We start from the raw sequence: 4497 nt of genomic DNA, 5'->3' as shown, positions 1-4497 counted from the left end.
TCATCTAAATTAGGGACTACTAACGCAGGTAGCAGCCATCTAAATTAGGGACTACTAGCGCAGGTAGCCGTCATCTAAATTAGGGACTACTAACGCAGGTAGCAGCCATCTAAATTAGGGACTACTAGCGCAGGTAGCCGTCATCTAAATTAGGGACTACCAACGCAGGTAGCCGCCATCTAAATTAGGGACTACTAACGCAGGTAGCAGCCATCTAAATTATGGACTACTAACGCAGGTAGCCGTCATCTAAAATTTAGGGACTACTAGCGCAGGTAGCCGTCATCTAAATTAGGGACTACTAGCGCAGGTAGCCGTCATCTAAATTAGGGACTACTAGCGCAGGTAGCAGCCATCTAAATTAGGGACTACCAACGCAGGTAGCAGGCATCTAAATTAGGGACTACTAACGCAGGTAGCCGCCATCTAAATTAGGGACTACTAATGCAGGTAGCCGCCATCTAAATTAGGGACTACTAACGCAGGTAGCCGTCATCTAAATTAGGGACTACTAACGCAGGTAGCCGCCATCTAAATTAGGGACTACTAACGCAGGTAGCCGCCATCTAAATTAGGGACTACCAACGCAGGTAGCAGCCATCTAAATTAGGGACTACTAACGCAGGTAGCAGCCATCTAAATTAGGGACCACTAACGCAGGTAGGAGCCATCTAAATTAGGGACTACTAACGCAGGTAGCAGCCATCTAAATTAGGGACTACTAACGCAAGTAGCCGCCATCTAAATTATGGACTACTAACGCAGGTAGCCGCCATCTAAATTATGGACTACTAACGCAAGTAGCCGCCATCTAAATTATGGACTACTAACGCAAGTAGCCGCCATCTAAGTTATGGACTACTAACGCAAGTAGCCGCCATCTAAATTATGGACTACTAACGCAGGTAGCCGCCATATAAATTATGGACTACTAGGTCTGCAGCTTTGCGCGAAATTCAACAAACAGCCAGTTTGGCACTTTTATTTATGGACTTGATATAAAAATATCAGTTACTTTTTCTTTAAACGTTAATATGATATATTGTAAGAATTTTTCTTTTCGTATTTCATCAATGATAAAAAGTACAAGCGAATATATTTTTCATTGACACATATAGCAAACACATAAAACCTTTGATATTTTTTGCACTTCGTGGGTGACACGAAGTTCGTATCTTCTAATTTGGCTTACCTAACCCTTCTTTAAACTTTTATCTGGGTAATTGATGCTGTTCATGTTCATTTAAAGTTTTTATCAAAAGAGATTCTGTAAATTGAAATAACCTTTTTTTTTTCTTCTTTTTTTTTACGTTCCCTACTAACCCATTGAGATATTACCCGAAATACTGACGATTCTGGTGATGCATGGTAACCTATTTCATATCACTGAAGCGAAATGAATCATCCAAAGTTACAGATGGCGCTGTTACTAAATGTGATAAAAATTAAAGACGTTAAAAGGTAGAACGTTATCAATATGCTTTTATTTTGTTTTTGTATAAGAGAAGTTTATTTTATGAATAAGGCTATTGAGATACTTTCAAAGAACTTGTTTCAAGAAAACCACTATCAGCCGCGGGCAACAACGCTATTGATACATGTTAATTAGTGACGCTGACGTACCTCACAAGGTGCATGATGTGATTGGAAACACGTGTAGTCGGCTTTACCATTTTAGATACGATTAGCTAGTATTGAACGTTTACAAACCGAAGAGACGTTCTTTGTAAAACGTGTTGGTGCTAGAAGTAGATACCTGTTAGCCAGAAGAAGATGTCTGTATATTCAAATTAGGTGACTTCCGAGTTCGATTTCCAGGTTGTTATTTTTGTTACTAATTATTATCGCACAACTAGTAAAAATAAAGAAATAGCATGGATAATCTTGAAGAAGAGATGAAAGACACTGTAAAAAAATATGAAGAAAAGATAAAACTGTTAGAAACAAGTTTATCGGAGAAAGAAAATAAAATTCAGTCACTGGAAAATCTATTGGACAAATATCAGTCTGTTCTGTCGTCAACTTACCTGGGTCGAAGAAACCACCGGGCTCAGGGAATATCGGCAGAACCGCACACAAGTAAAGAATTATCAAAGTGTTCACCGCACTATGCAAAGTTAGAAAAGTAAGTATTTCATAGTCCATGTTTCGACAATTCATGTGTTAGACTTAGAGTGCCTTGGACGTTACAGGAATCCTCAAATTATAACCGCGGTTAGTAATTGTAGGGTAACACTTCGCCATATTCAAAATACATTTTACACGTGGCGAAACGCCGTAATTATAGAATTGTAACATGGTTGTAATAAATATTTGTGAAACGTAATGTCGTTTCCCTTTTCCTCGATTTTGTTAAAACAACTTTAATAAAAGCGTGTGTAATTAGAAGAAATGAAACAACTTGAGGTTTAGTTTTGCAGAATTAAAACGCTGATTGAATAACTAGTGACAAAGATGTTACTCTCGTCCTTTTGTTTTACACGTTAGTGTTTGTCTCAAATATAATATTGTGGATTGATAATAGGTGGCAGTGTGCTTTCCATATTTCTCCTGTTAAATGGTTGTTTCTCACGTGCTACGGTAGTAACGAGGTGGAAGTAAGTCCTAACGTCAATAACATTTATCAACTGTTAAAAAATGTTCTTATGTGTTTCTCATCAAGAAAAGTCCAGAGGCTTAAAGAAAATTCAGCAAACTCCAAATTCAACGCTTTAATCACACTTGTTTTCATACTCTTAAGTACGTTTGTATTTTTAATTTCTTATAGTAAGCAATAGTTCTGACGTAAAGTGCATTTCAAGTAGCTTTTGTTGTAAATAGGATGTTGACACCATCTATCGGTTAAAATCGGAACTTTTATCGATGTTACTTTAAGTATTCATTCTGTTGTTCTATTGTGCACTATAATTGGACATTTACGTTATTTCAAACTTTTAACATGCTAATGCTTAAAACTGTATCTTGATGTCACAAACTTCTGTCGTTACTGATTACAAAAAATCTTTCTTAAAGATTTACATTTTCTAGCATGCAGAAGTTGTACGGCTGTTTATAAGCTGCGCCCCCTATTGGTGTAATGGTGAGTCTGAGAACTTATAACGCTAAAAATCGCCTTTGGGCAGAGCACAGATAGCCCATTGTGTAGCTTTGCGCTTAACAACAAACTGGTAAATTAACTTGCCACAGGGTTGTACAGCGCCCTCTATAAACCCTTAATGTGGTTCGGTGCATTTCCAGATTCAATGAAACAGAAAAGTTACAAATATTGAATAAAATAGAAGAGGTGTTCCCCTTCCCCCACCAATAAAAAGAAAAAAAATGAAGTCCATGCAAACTGTGTCTAATTTTAACTCATTAAAGAAATAAAAGGTTTATGACCACATTTAAAACCACTAGGCGCACATTGTTCCAAACACAGGTACGTAATTTCTACTGTTAGTGTTCGATTTTCCTGTAAAGTCGATCGTTACTGAACAATGATTTCGATACGTAGAGGTTAATAATACTAAAACACATTCCATAAACAGTTGATTAGTTACTTTACTAACAACAAATAGGAGTGATGTTTTTATCAGTGATCAGTCATGTTAGTAACACACAAGTACTACTAAAACTCCTGCCACGTGATATTTAAGTACCACCCAGATGTTTGAAATCTCAACTTGCAATTATTGACGTTTGATACGTTTTACTTCATAATATCCAAGGTTTATTGGTGGAATATTGTAGAGAAGTTGATAAAGTTAGAAGTAAAAAGTCCTGGTGATTATTAAGGCGATTGAATCGCAATCTGCGGGTCGTGGGATCGAAAACTGGTGCCGAACATTTCTTCTCATAGGGGCGTTATAATATTACGATTAATCCCACTCTTCCTTGATAAAGAGTTGCCCAAGAGTTAGCAGTTGGTATTGCTGGCCATCTTGTTTTCCTTCTCGTTAATAGTTCATAAACAAACGACCTTTATATCAAATCTCTACTTATTTACTGGTTATAACCCCTCGGATAATGTTTGTTCACTTGTATGTGACGTCATATTACATCATATCCGGCGTATCACAACTTCTCCCAGTAAGCCTAAACTGGCCTGTTTGGAAAATGTTAAATCACGAGTAGTTAATAATTCGGAGAGCACTTAATTCAGCATAATTATATAATTCCCGAAATAGACGAAATCGAAAAATGAAATTTATTAATTCTAAGTTTAAAAAAAAATATTGAGCACTTGCGATAACATAGCACTTATTTTTTAATTGGAAGATTGGGTGTTTAAGATGTCGGACATTGGAAAGAATGCATGGTTCTGTAAAATCTTAAATCACCATGCGATTCTAGCCTTCTATGAAAAATAAACTTTGTCAAGCACGGTTTTTATAATTATATTGTAAGGCAAGAGAATGTCGAGAAATAACTCGTAATTCTATTCGTAGTCAATGGATTCTTGCTACAAAGTTTATTACACACACACACACACACACACACACACACACACACACACAC

Source organism: Limulus polyphemus, unplaced genomic scaffold, assembly GCF_000517525.1.
Source record: "Limulus polyphemus unplaced genomic scaffold, Limulus_polyphemus-2.1.2 Scaffold4877, whole genome shotgun sequence".
NCBI classification, from domain to species: Eukaryota; Metazoa; Arthropoda; class Merostomata; order Xiphosura; family Limulidae; genus Limulus; species Limulus polyphemus.
The sequence above is the reverse complement of the archived record's forward strand: the minus strand, read 5'-3'. Positions refer to the sequence as shown.